The 22,933-nt window shown below is 41.5% G+C and overlaps 1 pseudogene; it reads right to left on the reverse strand.

Annotated features, from left to right (window-relative positions):
- LOC135210368 (ATP-dependent zinc metalloprotease YME1L-like) overlaps nt 1–22,933 on the reverse strand; it is a 365,863-nt pseudogene that overhangs the window by 159,988 nt on the left and 182,942 nt on the right.

A 22,933-nucleotide genomic window follows, 5' to 3' on the forward strand; every position in this document is an offset into this window, starting at 1 on the left:
AGCAACTTATCCAGTCAAACTTTTTTTATACTACCCATTTTCAATATTTTCTGTATACTATACTGTAACTTTTTCTAATATGAAATTGTTCTTATGGAGAGATAAAACATTAAAAAGGTTTTAATAACTTGAAAAAGTTTAAAATTACACACAGGATGGTGAAAACTCCCCACATGTAAACACGCCACCATTGGGGTGGGCAAGGTGGTGTACGATACAGTCATTTCCTTTAAAAAACCATTTAGATGGAATTTCCTCTACCTATCCTCTGACAAAAAACTTTCAAACTCCTCTATCTCATCCACTGTGAAGAGTTCTTCTGCTAAAGGAAGGCTTTGTGAACCATTTGAGGTTTCGAGGACTAGCGGATCATACATATCTTCACTCCCGTTTGGCCTAACAAACTTGGTTACGAGAGCCTGTCTCAGTTTCTTTGTCCTGCACATTCACTATGTGATCGTTTTCATATAAATTTATTCTACGATAAAAAAGAACTGATGAAAATTCAAAATTTAATATGAAATTACAATTTCTTAAAAAGAAATGATAAAAATTCAAAATTCAACATGAAATGAGTTTCTTGAAAAGTTTAGATCAAACAACAATTCTCTCTCTCTCTCTCTCTCTCTCTCTCTCTCTCTCTCTCTCTCTCTCTCTCTCTCTCTCTCTCTCTATCATGGATAGACAATGTTATTAAATCAAGATTGAATGTACAATAGTTGAGGATGAAGAAAAGAAGAGAAGAGGAAGAAGAAGAAGAAAAAGAAGAAGAGGAAAACGGAAGAGAAGTAAACAAAAATGAAATGACAGAAAAAAAAAAGGAAAACAAAGAACAAGATAAAAGTATGGATGCAGAGATACTCATTGATACTACATATGAGGCAATAAAGCAGCATAACCTACGAAGAAATAATTACGATATGACAACAGAAAAGCAATCCGAAGAGGCTCTACCCAGATCTACACAATGACGGGAAGAGGAAAAAATAGACAAGAAAGACAAAGTCTGCAACCTTTTGAAAAGAGGGAATTGCAGATTTGGAGAAAGATGTTACTACAAACATCCTAAGATATGTCAAAACTATGAAATATATGGTAAATGTGCATACTTAGATGGATATGGGGATGATTGCAGAGATCTGCATCCAAAAATATGTAAAAACCTAAAAGAAGGAAAAGGATGTAAGTTCGACAAAAAATGCAAATATATGCACCCTGTAGCCATGAATCATAATCAAATAAATAACCAACCAAGTAATAAAATCCAAAATAAGAAAGAAACAAATAAAGAGAGAAATCAAGAATATCAGGTAAAAGAGAAAAGCAAACCACCAATGAGATATGCAGCGGTGTCAGCAAAAAATTTCAAAGCATCAGCTCCGAAATTCTACTCAAGAGATAATAACTGTATTTATTATGCAAGAGGATATTGCAGAAACAGAGAAAATTGCAGATTCAGACACAAAATGAATAATTATGATGAAGGAAGATCAAATATTATGGGAAAAGTTGGATTTTTAATGTCAGAATTTCTGGAAATGAAAAAAAGAACAACATACCAGAACAGGAAAGAGACATGGAAAAAATCCTTATTACTACCAGTATTAAATGAAGGAGAAAACACGCAAACCATCATAGTGATGAATGCGCAGGGTTTAGTTACGAGTAACTCAAAAAGAAAAATAGAGTACTTAGAAGAACTAACCCAAAATGAAAAGAAAATAGATATAATGAATATAAGTGAAACCTGGTTATTCCCAAGAGCCTGGGAATGATGATCAAATAAAAGGTTTTCCAAACTTATAGATCAGATAGAAAAAATAGGAATCAAGGGGGAACCGCAATATATGGGAAAGACAAAAAACAAGGAAAAATATATGATAAATATAGTAACTCAGAATGTGAACTAATAGCGGTAGAATTTGAATCTGAAAAATTGATGAACATAGTAATATATAGACCTCCTAATACTAAAGAGTTTGACTTAATAATTGAAAAATTGGATGATATATGTAGAAATCACAAGGACTGGACTATTCTCCTATCTGGTGACTTCAACTTTCCTTTCGTAGAATGGAAAGAACGAATAGGAGATTGTGGTTGTACTTATACATATAAAAAACAAAAGAGAGTAATAGTAGTGCAGAAGATAAAAGGCAATTTGAAAAGCTATTAGATATGCTACTAGAATACAACATTCAACAAATAATCACCTGCCAACAAGAAAGGAAAATACTTTAGACCTAGTATTTGTGAACGAGATGAATTATGTTAAAGAAATAATAGTTTATAATGCGAGTATTTCAGACCATAATGTCATAGAATTAACAGTTCATTCCAAAAGCAAGTGAAAATAGAGATAAGCAAGAAATGAAAAAGTGGGAAGGTATGGAAAATACAACTTCTACAGTGAAAATATAAAAATGGTCAGAAATTAATGAAGAATTAAACAAAGATTGGGATAACATTTTCGTAAGTTGATGGGACATAAGGGTATAAAACGGAGATATTATATAAAAATATTGGAGAAAATAGTGGAAAAATATATACCGAAGAAGAAAAGTAAACATCAGTCATGCATACCAAGAGACAGAAGGATCTTGTTCCAGAAAATCAGAAAGTGGAAAAAAAGGTCTTGCAAAAGAAAAAAATGCATGGAAAGTTATAGAACTAAAGAGTAAGATAGAAAATGCCAGAACCAAAAGATTATACAATCAAAAGAAAATGAAAAACGGGACTTGGAAGAAAAAACCCTATTAAATATCAAGCAAACCCCAACTATTATACTCATATGATGCGAAGAAGATGAATAAAAGAAGAATAGAAATAGGCCCTCTGAGAATGAAGGGAGATTAACGAATGAAAAAAAGGAAATTTGCAACATACTGGCAGAACGCTAGTAAGAGAGAATTCCCCCCCAGACTAGATAATGAAGATAATGATATAGAAGTCAGGGATGAAAATAGTGAATATTTAGCTGACATAGATATTAATGAAGCTGATATTGTGCAGGCTATTAATGAAATTAAAAATGGAGCTGCTGCAGGGCTGATGGAATTCCTGCTATTTTGTTAAAGAAAGTAGTTCATTCTATCGCAAAGCCACTTGCAATATTATTAAGACAAAGTGTAGATACAGGCAAGATTTATGATGAGCACAAATTAGCAATATATTACCCCTACTTTCAAAAGTGGATCAAGACTAGAGGCAAGTAATTATAGGCCTGTGAGTCTAACATCACATATTATGAAAGTGTATGAAAGGGTAATGAAGAAAAATATTATGAAACATTTAATAAAAAATAATTTGTTTAATAAAGGACAACATGGTTTCGTACCCGGAAAAAGTACACAAACCCAACTGTTAGTCCACCGTGAGAACATATTCAAAAATATGAAAAGCGGAAATGAAACAGATGTGGTTTATTTAGACTTTGCAAAAGCTTTTGATAAAGTAGACCATAATATATTAGCGAAGAAAATTAGAAAACACAATATCGTGGATAAAGTAGGAAGATGGTTAAAAGAATTTTTACACAACAGAAAACAGATAGTTATTGCAAACGACGAGAAATCGGATGAAGCCAAGGTAATATCCGGTGTGCCGCAAGGTACGGTGTTAGCTGCAATACTGTTTGTTATTATGATTGAAGACATAGACAATAATGTTAAGGATTCGGTAGTGAGTAGTTTCGCAGATGACACAAGAATAAGTAGAGAAATTACTTGTGATGAAGATAGGAACGCTCTACAAAGAGACCTTAACAAAGTATATGATTGGGCAGAGGTAAATAGGATGGTATTTAACTCTGATAAATTTGAATCAATAAATTATGGAGACAGAGAAAGAAAGCTATATGCATATAAGGGACCTAATAATGAGACCATCACAAATAAGGAAGCAGTTAAAGACCTTGGTGTGATGATGAATAGGAACATGTTATGCAATGATCAAATAGCAACTCTGTTGGCAAAATGTAAAGCAAAAATGGGAATGTTGTTACGGCACTTCAAAACAAGAAAAGCTGAACACATGATTATGCTTTATAAAACATATGTTCGTAGTCCACTTGAATATTGCAATATGATATGGTACCCACACTATCAAAAGGATATTGCACAAATAGAGTGTGTACAAAGGCCTTTACAGCTAGATAGAAGAAGTTAAGGACCTAGACTACTGGGAAAGACTTTAAACAAATACAAAAAAATTCTTACAAATTATATAGTCTAGAAAGGAGAAGAGAAACGCTACATGATAATTCAGGCCTGGAAACAGATAGAAGGAATAGCAGAAAATATCATGGAACTAAAAATCATCAGAAAGAGCAAGCAGAGGTAGATTAATAGTGCCCAAAACCTATCCCAGGAAAAATAAGGAAAGCACACAGGACATTAATCCACTACGCACCAGCATCGATAATGCAGCGTCTATTCAATGCGTTGCCAGCTCATCTGAGGAATATATCAGGAGTGAGCGTAGATGTGTTTAAGAATAAGCTCGACAAATATCTAAACTGCATCCCAGACCATCCAAGATTGGAAGATGCAAAATATACCGGAAGATGTACTAGCAACTCTCTGGTAGACATTAGAGGTGCCTCACACTGAGGGACCTGGGGCAACCCGAACAAGATGTAAGGTCTGTAAGGTGTAAGGTAAGGTCTCTCTCTCTCTCTCTCTCTCTCTCTCTTACTAGTCATTTTATCAAAACTCAAAACCTATTTCAACAATAGGAAAAATAAATGATTAAATGCCAAAAGTTAGTCAAAACAAGTCAACCTAGAAAAAAAATTCTTACTTCATGTTCAACAATGACAGATTTCAAGTTGTCGACTGCTGCCAAAATGGAAGTTGCTCCTTCTTTCATCTTTAACTTAAGGGCAAGCTTTTTAACAGATGATCAGAATACACTTCACAGATCTGAATAATGCGTATGGCAATGATGATGATCATCCCGATCATTCACATACACTGCGCTATAATGTCACAAATGCATGAGCAAGAGCCTTCCGTCTTAGCTAATGGCTGAACAGGCAATCTTTTCTCTCTGCATTCCCCCCTTGGAGGAATAAATAGTTTTTTTCCTCCAAGCATTCCCCCCACCCCTTCTCTCAGATACTAGCAAACAACCCCCCAACCCCCACCCAAAATACTTGAAAAGACAATAGATTTGATACGTTCTGAGGCGCGTAACTCGCAGACTTTGAACGGCTTCACAAATACAGAAAATCAATTTTTGAGAACTAGTGACCGCATAAATGGGGAATCGCACAATTCAAACACATAATTTGGGACCAGACTGTAGTTATTAAATAAATCATACGCTAGCCCATTATAAAACTGTAAAAATCAAGCTAGTGGCACCACTACCTGTCTTCTTCGTGGCATGTAAAATGATATTGTTAAACTACAATAAAGTTTTGTACATACTTACCTGGCAGATATATACTTAGCTATAGTCTCCGACGTTCCCGACAGAATTTCAAAATCTCGCGGGCGCCCACACGCGACAGGTAGGTCAGGTGGTCTACCTTACCTCCGCGCTGGGTGGCAGGTGTATGAACCAATCTATCTCTCCAGCCAGATTTTTTCTTTCACCCTGTCTCCTGAGGGAGCTGGTGGGCCATTAGACGTATATATCTGCCAGGTAAGTATGTACAAAACTTTATTGTAGTTTAACAATATCATTTTTGTACATGAACTTCCCTGCCAGATATAGTATACTTAGCTGATTGGCACCCTTGGTGGAGGGTAAGAGACAGCTAAAATAATAAAGAGAGATAAGAAACAACTGATGTTGTAGGATATAAATAACCTTGGTTCTTACCTGTTCAGGCAGAAGACTTCATTGATACTGTCTCTGAGTCTGCGTTGCCTCATGGAGAGCTAACAGCAGTGGACCGGGTGGCGCGTGGTTGAACCCTGATGCTGAAAGACTCTCGGATCTACAACTGGGATGATATGATCCCTTTGTTGTGGTAGAATCCAAGTCGGATCCTGTTAAAGGGAGTTCGTCCCTATCTTAACAGGTCCTAACCACTACTACTGCAAAGAGCCACACTCATCAGACCACCTAACAAAACTACTAAAGATTAGTATTATGACCTAAAGAGATGCCTTCATGCATCCTCTTTAAGGCAACCAACAACAACAACACAGGGGAAAAATTTATACTACTAAACAGGATGAGTTCCAGCTCCCTGCCCCAGCACTGATCCGCAGATACGTACGGGCCGCCAAGGCGAAGCATTTTTCGTAAGTGATTCTCACATCACGAAAGTAGTGGTTCGCGAACACTGACTGACATCTCCAGAACGTTGTCTCCATCAGGTTTCGCACGGACATATTCTTGTTGAAAGCAAGAGAAGTTGCTATGGCTCTTACTTCGTGTGCTTTCACTTTAAGAAGCCTAAGATGTTCTTCTCTGCAGGATCCGTGTGCTTCTTTGATGAGGCTTCTCAAGAAGAAGGACAATGCGTTCTTCGACAATGGACGAGTAGGGTCTTTTACTGAACACCACAGGACCTCTCGGTTGGCTTTCAGTTGCTCTTTTCTTCTAAGGTAGTATTTTACAATTCTCACTGGGCAAAGAGTTCTCCTACCAAAGAAGATAACCCATGAATCTCGAAGTTCTTGGGCCATGGACTTGATGGGTTTTCATTCTTCGCAAGAAAACCAGGAAGGAAAGAGCAAATGAGAGAGTCCTCCTTAAAACCCACATTACCATCAATCGCCTGAAGCTCACTCACTCTTCTGGCGGAAGCTAGAGCCATCAAAAACAGAGTCTTCCTAGTAAGGTCTCTGAATGAGGCTGAATTAGGGGGTTCAAACCTAGAGGACCCAAGGAATTGAAGGACTACATCCAAATTCCAGCTAGGTGTCTTAGGAGACTGCATTTTCGTTGTATCAAAAGACTTAATAAGGTCATGTAGGTCCTTATCTTCCGATAAGTTGAGGCCCATGTGCCTGAAGGGACTATTCGCCAACATACTACGATAGCCTTTGTTAATCGTTCGAAACGACCTAAGCCCACATTCTTGTCTTAAAAGATAAAAAGAAGTCTGTGCAATCTGATTCACAGAGGTACTGGAAGAGGAAATGTTATTCCTCTTGCACCATCTTCTGAAGACATCCCACTTCGACTGGTACACTCGTAAGGTGGAAGACCTCCTCGCTCTAGCGATTGCCTTAGCAGCTGCTGACAAAAAGCCTTTCGCTCTGACCAGTTTCTGGACAGTCTGAAGCCAGTCAGACTGAGAGCGGGAGGTTTTTGTGGTACCTGTCGAAGTGGGGCTGTCTGAGTAGATCGCTCCTTAGAGGAAGCGATCTTGGCGAAAATTAAATCCACCAAGTCCATTGCCAGCAACCTCTGTTGAACCAATCTTGTGCTGGCCAAAAGGGAGCTATCAAAGTCATCCTCACGGAATCTGACTCTGCGAACTTTTTTTAAAGTCACCCCAGAATCTTGAAGGGGGGAAACACGTATACGTCGAGTCCTTTCCATCGAGTAGGAGAGCGTCTATCCCTATTGCTCCTGGATCCGAGATGGGCGAGCAATAAAGATCCAGTCTTTTGTTCTTTGAAGTTGCAAACAGGTCTAAGAGAGGCCTGCCCCACAACTTCCAAAGGCTCTGGCAAACATCTTGGTGCAGAGTCCACTCTGTGGGAAGGACCTGATCTTTCCTGCTGAGGAGATCTGCCCTTACATTCCTTTCTCCCTGTACGAATCTGGGAGAAGTTTATCCCCCTTATCTTCTGTCCACAGAAGAAGATCTCTTGCTGTTTCCGTACAGAGAGAAGGAATGCGTCCCCCCTGTGTTTTCCTGATGTATGCCAGAGCCGTGGTGTTGTCCGAAGTTTATCTGCCAACAACTGCTCCTGTCACATCTGACTCGAACTCTTCAGAGCAAGCCCACACGGCTATTAGTTCTTTCCGTGATTGTGCCAGGAAGACTGGTTCCCCAACCCAGGTTCCTGACACCTCCTTGGTTCCAGAGTCGCCCCCAACCTGTTTCCGACGCATCGGAGAACAAACACCAGGTTGGGGTTCTGGGATTGAAGAGACAGTCCCCTGCGAGAACTTGTTGGGATCCGCCCACCATGCTAACTCCTTCTTGATTTGATGAGAAATTGACAGGGAGAACTTCAAATCCTGAGAAGGACGACTCCAATTCCAATGAAGAAAGAATTGGAGCGGTCTCAGGTGCAACCTTCCTAGGAACAAATTGCTCCAGTGAGGAGAGCGTCCACCAGCAGACTCATCCACTCCCTCACTGTGCATACTTCTTTCCCTAAGAAGGTTGTTACTTTTTCGAGTCCCCTGGCCTATCCTCTCCTGTGACGGAAAAGCCCGAAAACCTCAGAGAGTTCCATCTGGATCCCCAGATAACGCACTCTTGAGCGGGAATCAGACTTGACTTTCTGCAGATTGACCTCAGAAGTCCTAAGGAATAAGTCAAAATAATCCTTCAGACAACGATCTCTGGAATTGGCCCTTATAAGCCAATCGTCGAGGGGGGTAGAGCGAAATCCTCACCCCTTCTAGGTGAAGCCATTGTGCTACATTCCTCATGATGGCCGTAAAGACTTGGGGGGGCCGTCGAGAGGCCAAAACACAGGGCCCTGAATTGGAACAATTCTTCCCCCCATCATGAATCTTAGAAACTTCCTCGAGGAAGGATGGATTGGTACGTGGAAGTAAGCGTCTTGTAAGTCCAAGGACACCATCCAGTCCCCTGGACGGAGTGCTGCTAACACTGAGGCAGCGGTCTCCATCGTGAACTTCTTCTTTTCGACGAAGAAGTTCAGGGCGCTTACGTCCAACACCGGTCTCCATCCCCCTGAGGATTTCGGAACTAGGAACAGGCGGTTGTAAAAGCCTGCCGAAAGATGATCTGCCACTAGTTCGATCGCCTCCTTTTCCAGCATCTGATCTACCGCTAGTCGGAGGGCTTGATTCATGATGGGGTCCCTGTATCTGGCCGTCAACTCCCTCGGGGTATTCGTCAAGGGAGGCCTCGAAGAGAACGGGATGAGGTAGCCCTTCCTCAATATTGACAGGGTCCAGGCATCTGCGTCTTTCTGGGCCCAGACTTCTGCAAACTGTAAAAGCCTGGTGCCTACAGTTGTCTGAAGGACTTGAGTCTTACTTGGGAGGTTTGATTGACTTCGTAAAAGTCCTCCCTCTTCTATTTGGTTTCCGACCTCTGAAAGAAGAGATCTAGAGGTAGAAGCCCCTCGAAAGGGTGTTCCTGAGGAGGTCGGCTTCGCTTTCTTCATCTTAGTCTGGATGGTTAGGGGCGCGGCTTCCTTGCAGACTGCGCTAGAAGGTCTACGTAGCTTTGGCAGAGAGAGCCTTCGAAATGTCTTGAACCAGGTGTTTAGGAAACAGCTGCGTAGAGAGGGGCAAAAAGCAAAAAGAAAGACGATCTCTGTGCATGTGAGACAGACTTTGTTAAAAATGAGCAAAATACTGATCTTTTCTTCAAGATCCCTGCCCCAAACAGTGAAGCTATTTCGCTGGCCCCATCCCTCACCGATTTATCCATACAGGATAAGACACAATTCAAATCCTCCGGAGAAAACGTGTCCGGTCCTTGAGTTTTCTTGGCTAGGACTCCGAGGGACCAATCGAGAAAGTTGAAAAACTTCCAAGACTCTAAAAATGCCTTTTAGAATGTGATCTATTTATTCATTGCCCACGTAGTTTTTGGCCGAATTCAAAGCTGCTCTTCTAGTGGCGTCTACTAGAGCCGAAAAATCTGCGTCAGCTGAAGACGGAAGGCCCAGTCCCAAGGGTTCTCCTCCCTGTCTCATACCAAATCCTTCAGTCCTGAAAGCTTCGCGGAGGGAAGGCAAACATTATTTTCCCTGCTTCTTCTTTAGTACGCATCCATGAACCGAAACTCTTGAGCGCTTTCTTCATAGAAAGAGTCGGTTTCATTCTCACACACGAAGATCCTTTCGTTGCTTTTGCTGTGAAACAACGAGTGTGGAGAAGGAGGAGCAGTAGGATCAAAGACTCTCCGAACTCGTGAAGGAGAAAGCTCTGTGAGCTTCTTGTACGAAGAAACTGCTTGCCGATGTATTAGCTTCTTCCTCAGAGGCTTCCTGGTCTTCTTGAAGAGGAGAACGAGGATGAGGAGAACGAGGATGAGGATCCTTATGAGAATCCTTAGATGATTTCCTAGCTGGGTACAGTGCGATGAAGGAGACAAAAAGTCTTGAATGAGGAGAAAGATTCCAAAGGAGAGCGGCGTACAGGAGAACGACGAGTCATAATAGAAGGACGCTTATCCGAAAATTCTTGTCTCATCTCGCATTCCTTCCTAAACGAAGGGACAAAACTCTTAACAGCAAAAGAGGAAGGACTCCCTTCCCTAGAAAGACCACGTCTATCCCTAGGGAGATTACGAGAGGAGAGCGCCTACTAAAAATCCTGGCGCCGATCGTGAGGAGCGGCTACTAGGCACTGAGCGCCTATCGTCACAGGGCGCTTGAGGGGAATCCTGGCGCCTACCAAGCGGAGGAAGGAAACGTTGGCTAAAAACAAAATAGGGCGTGCCTCTATCAGGGAGCAGGGGCACTTGAGAGGGCTCTTGATGCCTTACGAAGCGGAGAGCGGCTGCTATGCTCCGAGCGCTTAAACGGAACAAGGCGTTCGATGAGATCTTGGTCCTTACCAAGGGGAGAACGTCTGTAAGGCTCCGAGCGCCTAACAGAAGCACAGGGCGCTTGAGGCGTTCTTGACTTCTTGACTTCTAGCAAGAGGGGACCGATCAGGAGTAGGGAGCCTCGAGAACGAAGAGCGCCTACTAGGGAGAAACGAAGCAAATGAGGATCAAGGCGCCTTTCTCCAGGAGAACAGCTACTAAAAGAAGGACGCCTACCAGGCGCAGGGCTCCTACTAGGACTCTTGATGTCTTACAGGCGAGGAGCGAACTCCATGCGATGAGCGCCTACAAGTCACGGTATCCGACGACAGTAGTCGGAAGGAGGAAGCGCGCCTACTTTCAGAAGGGCATTCCCTAGGTTCTCTGAGAAGGCGAGGAGAAGAAAGATGAGACGGAGACGACGAAATAAGTCTTCTATGACCTGAGCGACTCTCTCTTCTTGCACGAACTCTAGAAGAAGGAGAAACAGAAGGGGCGGAGCGTCTACCTGAGGCAGGAATCCGATCCTGGGGTAAAATCTTTCATAGTCCAATGAGCGCCTATCCGACGAATGGCGCCTCGACACCTCCGAGAGGGAGCCACGGGAGTGGTGCTCCTCTCGTGAAATCCTACGATGTGTAGAAGTATCCTCAAAAGAAGGAGATCGCCGATTACAAGGAAGAGCGATCTTCCGACGAAAAGCGCCTCGATCTCTTGATAGGGGAGGACCGAGGCGCTTTTCGTCGGAAGATCGCTTGATAGGGAGAGACAAATCCTTCCTTCTACGTGATCTCGATGCCAAGGAGTCAGCCAAGGCTGTGATCTGATCTGTAGGCCCGCTAGCACTCGAGTAGGTGAGTTCCCAGGATCTTCTTCCGAAGCAAGCTCAGCGCGAGGAGCAGGAGAAGAAGGGCGATCAAGGGCGATCACAGGATCTCCTAGGCTTCTTTGCTTGCAAGGGAAGCTACACAGAAAAGTCTTCTGGGCTGGGACACTAACGTACTGAGGGAGCCTCCGCAGCCCTCTTCAACGGGCGTGACGCCTCCTTAGAGCTCCAACCACGGCTTCGGCGAAGGAGAAGAGGACGACGAAAAACACTGATGAAGAATATCCTTCTTCTTACGATCCAAGGCAGCCTGGGAGCGAACTTCAGGATTCTGCCGAGGGGACGCCTGACCGGTGGCGCTCTCCCTAGCCCTCCTGCGGCTTTCGACTTCCTCCTCCACTGGAACTGGGAGTCTGGAAGAGGTCTAGGCCTGGAGGCACTAAGGGCGCGGTCAGAACGCACCCTCCACATCACTGGGTACACTGCACTTATCATCACTGACACTCTTACCTTGATCAGTACGAAGAGTCTTGTCTTCCTTAGAACACAAGGAAGCTTTTAAGGCCGCCGCCTCCGAAGACGAATCTACGGCTTCAGTGCGGGGAGCAGGAGCTGAGACCTGGGAGGAAGGTTCTAATACTACATTAATGTTAGTTTCATTCTCACTCATTCTCGACCTGCTCAAACTCTGTGGAAGAAGCTTTAACGTACCCTATCCCTTTCAAGTTTCCTAATATAAGAAGAAAGAGCCTTATATTCATCTTCGTTCAAAACCTCACACTCTTGACACGGGTTACTAAACGAACATTCATTCCCCCTACATTTACACAGATAGTGTGAGGGTCAACCGCAGCTTTCGGTAACCTCACCTTACATCCATCAGTCAAACATATTCTAAACAAAACCGGAGTTTTGGAAACAGAATCAAAATCAGACATTCTACAGGAAAATCCAGCGCAAAGTCAATAACGGTCCACAATCAGCGTATGCCAAGCCAAAATAGAGCGAATACGTCACCAAAAAGTCCAAATCAATCTCCAGGCAAGCGAGAAATGAAGAATCTATCGGAATGAAACGATAACAGTTGTTATCGCTTCAAGCGACAGGAAAAAAAATCTGGCTGGAGAGATAGATTGGTTCAAACACCCGCCACCCAGCGGCGGGTAAGGTAGACCACCTGACCTACCTGTCGCGAGTGCAGCAAGATTTGAAATTCTGTCGGGAACGTCGGTCTCGAACTATAGCTAAGTATATATCTGGCAGGGAAGTTCATGTACAAAAATAAACCTGAGGCAGCTTATACATAAGGAAGCAAACAACAGGAACAAAATGTTGCTTACCTTTAAAAAATGATAAAGGTGAAGTCTGATATTGTCTGCGGTGTACTGAAGATAACTGTGAAAATAAGAGCTCTGGACCATACAAAGCTATGTGTTTCACTGTTTGAGGAGTTAAAAAGTGACGAATTTCTTTTAAATCACTTTCTCGGAGTTTCTCCACTGTCTGCAAAAGGCAAAATAACAAAAGAATGAAGTTTATAACTTAGTAAAGTAATTTTAAGAAAACAAGCCTTACCACCACACTTAACCCTTACTGGATGACCATAATCATATGAAGAACTGTAACAGGTTTTGAGCAAACACTGGGCTAACTCGTATCATTAGTATTAATATCACATCCCATATAGTTTGGATGAATTTAAGGGGAAAGATGTTCATAACACTTCACTGGGACATAAATAACTTTTATCAACTCTAGTAAGTCAGTACAGGGACAGCTTTTGGATTAGCGTACTGAGAATTGAAGGGGGAATGTACTGCCCCCTCTCTATCTCATGATGTCTTTATTTATTTGCTCATAAATACACCCAGGGATTACTGTTGATTTTAATCTTCGTCTTTCATGATACTACTACGTCAGCTATAATTGTAATTTTGCAAAGAAAAGTGCAAAAAAATATTAAAAAATTGTATACTACCTCACAAAAAGGTACTGCATCTCCTCATCTCAGCAAACCTTGTAAATATTTTACAATAAATACACTCAGATTTTGTTACTGATTTTAATTCTTATCTGTTGATACTGTACAGTGAGCTGTAATTATTTTACAAAATAAAATAAAATAAATTAGTATTTACACGTACAACTATGTAAAATTAGCATATTTTTACAGATGTTGTAAATATTCACTTTCAACTTCCCATGGAAAGTACCGAAAAAGTTTTTTATTTTTCTTACACCAAGGGCATTTGCATATCTTTCTCTTCTTTCCATTGGTGTTTTTTTTTCTTAAATTGGCCAACCTTAGTTTGCCCAGTCTGGGGTGTGCTTAATATACATTTAGCCCATCCTAAAAGGATTAAGTATAAAGGGATAATTATTGCAGTAATAATATACATACTTGGGAAATGATGGACAATTGGACATAGGGATCTAGGTATTTTTCTGTGGTTGCTGAGTGAATGTAAGTTGGAAGCCTGGTCTAAGCCAGAGCTAAGCCAGGACATCAAACACAACAAAGTCCTTACATTCTCAACTTATACTATCAAGCTGATACCATCACTATTTTCAGTCGCTTGAATTTTGAGTCTTTATCTATATTCTCACTTATCTTTACTACCATCAATCATCAAAGTGGAGTTTTGCCATGTTGCACCAACTGAGACATTTCTCTTTTTATCATTTCTATTACCTATCAGTTATGAATTGCAATTCTAACACTTATGAATTTGTTCACTTTGTAGTACTATACACTGATGCAAAGAAAGAATCTATACACTTGACAAAGAAAGTAGTTCAAGCTTTTAATATAAGCTCTTTCAGTACATTTTCTCTTTACTGTACCTTGCTATTCTTTTAATTAAAAAATATAATTTTCAGTTTGTAATTATGATTACATAAATTATTACTTGCTAACAATCTGTCCAATTTTTATCAAGTTTTTGTACTACCATGCAGTATTTCTATGTAATTTCTCATCATCCTTTTTTGCAGCCAATACAGTAGGGAGTACTTCATTACTACAAGCTACTTCAAAGTCATGTGACCCGATTTCAGCGATTTGCGTTGAAAGTCACTGCCAACTCTTACTTTCTTCACATTTCTAATAACACTAAGTTGTAACAACGAAATTTTGCAACTTTGCTCAAAAAAATAGTTAAATAACCTTGGTTTTTAAGTGTCAATGATATAATTCTTAAAATATCTGCTAAATAATTACATAAACATTAACACAGTAATTTTTAATTATGGTAAATATGCAAAGATGAAAATACTTCATGAATTGACTTTTTTAGCTGCCATAGTACGTAATAGTATAGTATTTAATTAAATGAACATATCGGAGATATATTTGTGGCCGTGTTGGTTTAACCAGACGTTAACTGTTTAAATGGCTCAGTTTGCCTCCTGCCCTTGGCCTTACCTGTAGGTCAAGTGCACTTATTAAGCCTATAGGTCTATGAAAAAAATAATGATGGAAGTAAACGACACCAAGACTGTAGAGCAATTTCACAAATTCTACTTTATGGTCTCATAGACACCCTTTATAAGTTACAAAGATCTGATGCCACTATAGGTATATTGTTGCTATCTGAATATAACCCAAGCATACTATAAAGCCAATAGCATAGGGCCTGGACCCCGGAGAGCCATATTAGTTATTATAATATTATATATTAATATTATTATTATTATTTTTTTTTTTTTTTTTTTTTTTTTTTTTTTTTTTTTTTTTTTTTTTTTTTTTTGTTTTTTTGCTCTATCACAGTCCTCCAATTCGACTGGGTTGTATTTATAGTGTGGGGTTCCGGGTTGCATCCTGCCTCCTTAGGAGTCCATCACTTTTCTTACTATGTGTGCCGTTTCTAGGATCACACTCTTCTGCATGAGTCCTGGAGCTACTTCAGCTTCTGGTTTTTCTAGATTCCTTTTCAGGGATCTTGGGATCGTGCCTAATGCTCCTATGATTATGGGTACGATTTCCACTGGCATATCCCATATCCTTCTTATTTCTATTTTCAGATCTTGATACTTATCCATTTTTTCCCTCTCTTTCTCTTCAACTCTGGTGTCCCATGGTATTGCGACATCAATGAGTGATACTTTCTTCTTGACTTTGTCAATCAACGTCACGTCTGGTCTGTTTGCACGTATCACCCTATCCGTTCTGATACCATAGTCCCAGAGGATCTTTGCCTGATCGTTTTCTATCACTCCTTCAGGTTGGTGCTCGTACCACTTATTTCATTCTGCAGAATTTCAACACAATAGGTGTGGCTAATAATGTCTGACCTGATTACTATAGTCTTCCATCCCTAAAGTAAAAGTAAAATAATTAAAAAAAGTAGAATTAATTGTAGTATTTCTAATAGAGAAGCTTACTATCCACTTCACTATTATTATTTTTTTTTTACTGAAAAAACTCCTCGGGAGACTACACCTATGTAGCCTTGTCTATAGCCTAAGTTATGACTTGTAATAATTCTATTGCAAGTACTGTAGTACTAAAATCATGATCCTGACTAACATTTGGTTTATACACAAAACTACTAAAGCAAAAAGAAGTAATAACTTTGAATTCATATCCCAATGGCATCAATTTTATGATCAGCTTATGCTCTCCTTAACTTTTCTTTTTCACTCCATCGCAACGTCCTCTTTCACAGTTTCATTGTATCAATACTGACAGTTCCACAACTCACAGGTCACAGTGAACCAAAGGATTTTTGCTACAGTAACATATTTAGTCTTTGTTCTGAAATGTCATTGTAGCATGAAATATTTTTGTTTATCATGATCCAATACAGGCAGTACAAGGTTATCGGTGGGGGTTCCGTTCCGGGGACTTGATGATAAACAAAAACCACCAACAACTGAAATGGCCTTGGCACTTACCAGCACCGATAACTGGATTTTGGTGCCGATAACCAGTTAATGGCACCTCTGTTAAGTATGTATCAGTGCCAATATTCTATTATGAGCAGCAATAACCAGAAATTGGCACATTTAAGTGCTGAAAAATGACATTTTTATAATAAAATAAAATTTTATATATATATATACTTACCAAGTAACCACATAGCTATAATTTCTACTCTTGCAGCAGATAAGATCAGAAAATTTGCAGTAGCTATTCTTTTGTTTTGGAGTTGGTAACTGCCCAGCCCACTTTCGGGGACGAATAGGTACAATGTAGCTCAAAAGCTCAATTCATTTATGCTCTATGTCCATAAGAGGGGAGGAGGGAGGGTTCCGATTATGTGGTTACTTGGTAAGTATATGTATAAAAAAATTTTATTTTATTATAAAAAAATGTCATTTTTATATAAGTAACTTACCAAGTAGTAACTACATAGCTGAATCCCACATTGAATGGAGGTGGGACAGTATGAACATAAACCATATAAAAACACTCAATAATGTGATGAATTTACGATAGTAAATTAGCTAGTGTTGAAACAATACTTGTTGTATCCTTACCTGGTAAGAGAGCTACAGTATGAAGAATACTGCCTCTGGTCAGAGCTCTTCTTGACCTGTAGTGGTCTGATAGTAAGGTAAAGAGTCTCCTCTACTTCAGTGGAATACTTTACAACCAAGGAGTAGTACTCCAATGGCTGTCAAAGCTTTGTGATGAAGAAAAACCCTTGCCTCGGGTTATTCAACAAAATCAACCAGATATGCAATTTACCTGAACATCATTAAAAACAAATACCATTATCCATCCATAGCAAACAAGATTGGTGGGTACTCCAGGTTCACAGTACCCGCAAGCTTTGCATCAATTCCCCATGCTAGCAAGTTCTGGACAGGTGAGCAGTAAAGGGAAGTCTGTGATTCTTTGACATCGCCAAAATAGGTCTATCGAAGGCTTTCCCTACAGTTCCCACAGGTAGGTGCAAACCTGTGAATTCAATGATAACTCCGTCGGTAGAACCTGTTTACTGCGACTTAACTCCTCCGCCAGGACGTTCAAGTTTCCTTGATGATCTTCATACGATTGTCTCAAGTCAAAATAAAAAGATCCTTGGCCATCTCGTAGAGCGAGAAGGAATATGTCCCTCCCTGATTCTTTATACGTATATGCAAGGGCTGTGGTACTGTCCGAATGAACAATAACTGTGCTGTTGTGTGTCACTGTTGCAAAATGCTGAAGGGCTAGATGTATCACCTTAAGCTCTTTCACGTTGATATGAAGATTCGTGTCTTCTGGAAACCATGTTTCCGATACTTTTGCGTTTCCCAGAGTCGCACCCCAACCCAGGTCTGATGCATCTAAGAATAGTGTGCTGTTGGGGCTCAAAGGAAATAGGGGTCTTCTTTGATCTCCAGAGATATCCGAAAAACAAATGTGTCCGGATGAAGCTTCCTTTGCCAATTCACTTTGAGGAAGAACTGAAGTGGTCTCATGTGCAGTCTTCCCAAAGTGACAAACTTCTCAATTAATGAGAGCGCCGAGCAGGCTCAACCAGTCCTTGGCAGAGCACTATGGGCGATTGAGAAAGTTCTGCACTGTTTGCAGGCAAGAGCAGACTCTTTTGTCCGACAGAAAAACGCGAAAACTCTGAGATTCTATCTTTATCTTATCAACTGAGTCAGAGCTAATTGAGACTTGACCCTGTTGATTATTATACCCAATTCTTGAGCTAATTGAAGAGTCTGTCGTAGGTCCTCCATGCATCTTGCTTCCGATGGGGAGGGGAGTAACCAGTCATCTAAATAAAGGCACGTGTTGACTCCCGAGAGGTGTAACCATTTTGCAACAGGAGCTAGAACTCTGGTGAACACTAGTGGGGCTACGGAGAGGCAAAAGCAAAGGGTCCGAAACTAAAAAACCTTGATGCAACACAAACCTGAGAAATTTCATGGATTCCTAATGAATGGGAATATGAAAATATGCATCCTCCATATCTATTGTTGCCATCCAATTCCCTTGACGGATAGCTGACAGGACTGAATGAGTAGTTTCCACCTTCAATTTTGTAGTTTTTACAAAGCGATTTAGGGTGCTGAAATCTAGGATGGGTCTCCAAACAATCCCCTGCCGCCCCCAATGATTTGGGTATGTAATCTTCACACTCCTATATTTTTACCAAACACTTTATTTCTTTTCTTAAGGGTAATGTTTTAGGCTAACTTTTAAACAAAATTACAGTAACTTTAATTTTATTTAAAGGTTAGCTTAATATTATAAATGCTGAAGATATGGACATTAGGGCATCTGCCGTGGTGATTGCGTCATTGCAAGGCATAGAGAATGACCTCATTGTTTTTGGCAGTCAGTAATACTTAGGGAGCATGATTAGGTTCATATTTAGTGTTCAAACTCTAGAAGTACGCGTGTTCAAACTCTAGAAGTAAGCATTTATTAGTATTTTTAGAGACCATGCCAAACTTACACGAAAATTCTCCTTGCGCGAGGGGTCTGGAACCTAATCTCGCGCAAGTTCAGCAAATTGCTGGTGAGGAGAAGGTAGGAGTACCATGAAGCAAATACCAAAGTAAATAATCGTACACACTTGAAGAAGAGTCCTCCTCTGCTTTCTTACTCTCTCCTTCTTGCACCAAAGACACCAGAGATAAAAATGAAGTCCCTAGTAAATAGGTTTAACTGCAGGAGGAGGATTTCTTAAAAAATCCAAAATGTTGTCTAAGTGCTGCTAGATAGACGCAAAAGATGGATCGAAGTTGAAGTCTGTCGTCGTACAGCCAGAGAATCTGAATACTACACAGGAGTAGTAGGCACACAACTTCGATAAAGTAGGGTGCTCACAAGCGTTCTGGTGCCAGAGCGCTTTCATTGGATGCATCACATTTTTAAGTTGTTTTGTGATCAAGTGCTGATAGCCGCTTGGGTGCCGATGGGCGCTAAAAACTGTCGCTCCGGGTAGTGTACTAGAACGGAAGCGCCTATGACTGGAAGAGTATCTCCACTCAAGCACCAAATGTTTCTCTTCTGCACGCACTAGTGAGAACCCCGAATGAAGAAAAAACAAGCCACTTCCAAAAAAGACGCCTTTCCAATGGCTGTCTGTAGCTCTCAGGGATTTTGCAACAGGTGTGCTTTAGGGGCACACTACCTGTAGGCAAACCCCACCATCCTCCCTTGTGCCTCCAGTATGGCTTCTCCCTGGTTCAGGGGAGTGTGCAAGGAACCTTACCTTTGCTTAGGAGAATCAGTGGGACAAGTAGCCAACTCCTTTACTAAACTTCCAAGAAGACGCCTTTTTCAGTGTTGTCTGTCGAAACCTGGGAAAATGCATCAGGTTCGACTAGAAGGCAATTCCCACCAGCTTCCCTTAGACGTTCCATATGACTTTTTCCAGTTTCAGGGAAGTATGGCAGTGACTTAGGTCTAGGAGAAAGAAGCAGAATCACCTCCCTTCTGCTACATAAAATGTACTTGGAAGGTCAATTTCTGTTAATCCAGACACAAGACTGGCAATGGCATGGGAAGGAAGTGGGAGCCAGGCATGAAAGCCGGTGGATAAAATTGTAGGGCTAGTAGTGAGAGAGAAAAAAGGCTTTCTTGTATTACCAAGGCTTTCTTGTATCACCTTTATCAGGATGGCGCTTTTGTCACACAGGTGCCCATAAGCACCTGTGTGACAAAAGCGCCTTCCTGATAAAGGTGATACAAGAAAGCCTTTTTTCTCTCTCACTACTAGCCCTACAATTTTATCCACCGGCTTCCATGCCTGGCTCCCACTTCCTTCCCATGCCATTGCCAGTCTTGTGTCTGGATTAACAGAAATTGACCTTCCAAGTACATTTTATGTAGCAGAGGAGGTGATTCTGCTCTTTCTCCTAGACCTAAGTGCCCATAAGCACTATCGGGGCCTTGCTGCTCGGAACACGAGCTGGCGCATTGAGTGTTCGTTGCACAAGTTGGCGTCAAGTGGTAGTGAGCATTTCTGGGAGCTGGAAGAGAGAGAAGCATTTACAATGTTCACAACTTATATGCGTGTCCTCCTTGTACAGGAAACATGAGAAAAATATCTTAGAAAATTCTCTAATTTGTACTGCTGTAGCTAGTACTAACTACTTTCTGTCCTTACACTTTAAATTCTGTGGAAAGGAAAGTGCGAGGGTTAAAGTACTAATATTATTTACCAAAGGTTAGCAAGACTAGGTTCGGTAAACAAAATGACCAGCAATTCTTTGGCCCAAAGGAATGATGAAAATATTTAATAAACATTTTAAAGCAAGTATTGTTCGATGAATTTGCAATTAGCCTAGGTCCGAGAACGAGGTTTAAAGTATGACAAAATTTCCCAAGACAATTTGTATTTTTCATAGCTAAAACCTTAGGTCTTAACAATTGGATAGAAAATGCTGGACAAAGGTGCAATAGAGGAAGTGGTGCGTCCATCTCTGGGGTTTTAGTCTCATCTTCAGGGTGCCCAAGTCACCAGGGGGATGGAGACCTGTGATCGACCTATTCACCTTGAATAATTTCATCAGGAAGATGAAGTTCAAGATGGAGACCCGCGATCAGTGTTGGCAGCTGTGAGGGAAAACAATTTCATGCTGTCGACAGATCTAAAGGACATGTACTTCCAGATCCCTATTCATCCGTCGTCCAGGAAGTTCCTTCGCTTCTCTCTCGGAGACAAGGTCTTCGAGTTCAAAGTCCTGTGCTTCGGGTTGACCACAGCCCCTCAGGTGTTCTCAAGAGTCTTCACTCTCATCTCAATTTGGGCTCATGCTCAAGGGATCCATTTGCTAAGGTACCTCAACGACTGGTTAGTCTTAGCAGGTTCCAGAGAGAAGTTGCTGCAGGACAAAGATCGTCTGCCTCAGTTTTGTCTGGAACTCAGCATCTTGGTGAACTTAGAGAAGTCAAATCTCGTACCCAGTCAAAGGATTCTCTATCTAGGCATAGTCATCGATACAGCAGTCTGGAGAGTTTTCCCGTCGGATCAGAGGTTTGAGAAGTTGCGAGTAGTGGCACGTGACTTCCTGTTGCAACCGGATCAGTCAGCTCATCAATGGCAGATTCTTCTGGGGATTTTGTCTTCTCTGGAGAAGCTGGTCCCTCATGGGCGACTTCATCTTCGGTCTCTGCAATGGAGACTGAGGGACTTCTGGTCTCTGGTGGGGGACTCAAACCTGATAAGGGTACCTCTGTCTCTAAAAGTGAGAGAAGATCTTCGTTGGTGGTTGGACAATCAGAATCTCCTGAAGGGTGTTCCTCAGCTTTCTCTTCCACAGACTTCCTTCTGTTTTCAGATGTCCCTCACAGGTGGTTGGGCGCTCATTTTAGGCGGCCTCATTACTTCGGGCATTTGGTGTTTGGAGGACAGACAGCAGCATATCAACACCTTAGAGCTAAAGGCAGCCTTTCTAGGTCTGAAGGAATTTCGGGAGAAAGTAGAGGGACATTCTGTTGTTGTCATGTCGGACAACATCACGGTGGTCGCTTATGTGAACAAGCAGGGGGACTGGTTTCACGTCAACTTCACGCCTTGACAGTCAAGGTTCACCAGTGGGCGGTCAGCAATTCGGTGGAGCTCTCAGCCAGGTATATCGCAGGCAAAAGGAATGTGGTCGTGGACAAGCTCAGTCGTCGGGATCAGATCCTAGGCACAGAATGGTCTCTCCATCAGGCTGTGGCAGACAGGTTCTTCCAGGTTTGGAGGAGACCTATGCTAGACTTCTTTGCAACCTGGTTCAACAGGAAACTAGAGGTATTCTGTCGGTGGTTCCGGACCCTCTGGCGTTAGTGGAGGACGCGTTCCAACATCCCTGGGACAACTGGAGGTGGATGCCTTCCCTCCATTTTGTTTGATCCACCAAGTCCTGAACCATTTGATGAGTTAGCAGTCTCAGGATGACATTGGTAGCTCCTCTGTGGCCACAGGCAGAATGGTTTCCGTATTTGCTGTCGTTGTTGTCGGAGGTGCCAAGGGAGATTCCCCCATGGCAGCATCTTTGTTAGACACACGTAGAAAGATTCCACCAGACAGTAAAATCCCTGTCTTTCACGGTTGGAGGCTATCAAGTGTCTCCTCCGAATGAGAGGATTTTCTCAGAGGACAACAGGACATATGTCCAGCAATCTCAGAAAATCTACCTCTGCCGTCTGCCGTTTACCAAGGTAAATGGGCGATCTACTGCAATTGGTGTCATAAACAGGGTTTTTTTCCACGCAGAACCTCGATTTAGCGCATAACAGACTTTTTGGTCTTCCTCAGGGATGAGAAAAACTTGTCTGTTTCCGCCATTAGAGACTACAGGGCAGCCCTGAGTTTAGTTTTACGTCTCAGAGGTATCGACATCTCATCCTGGGAACTCTCCTTGCTGTTTAAGGGTTTGAGCAGTCGTGTTCTCCTAGGGAGCTCAAGCCTCCAGTGTGGCACATTTCCTTGGTCCTGAGAAGTTTCACTAAAGTTCCTTATGAACCTTTACATCGTTCATCAGACAGGAACTTGACACTCAAAACGGTTTTC

The sequence above is a fragment of the Macrobrachium nipponense genome, chromosome 39, assembly GCF_015104395.2.
Source record: "Macrobrachium nipponense isolate FS-2020 chromosome 39, ASM1510439v2, whole genome shotgun sequence".
In the NCBI taxonomy this organism is placed as follows: Eukaryota; Metazoa; Arthropoda; class Malacostraca; order Decapoda; family Palaemonidae; genus Macrobrachium; species Macrobrachium nipponense.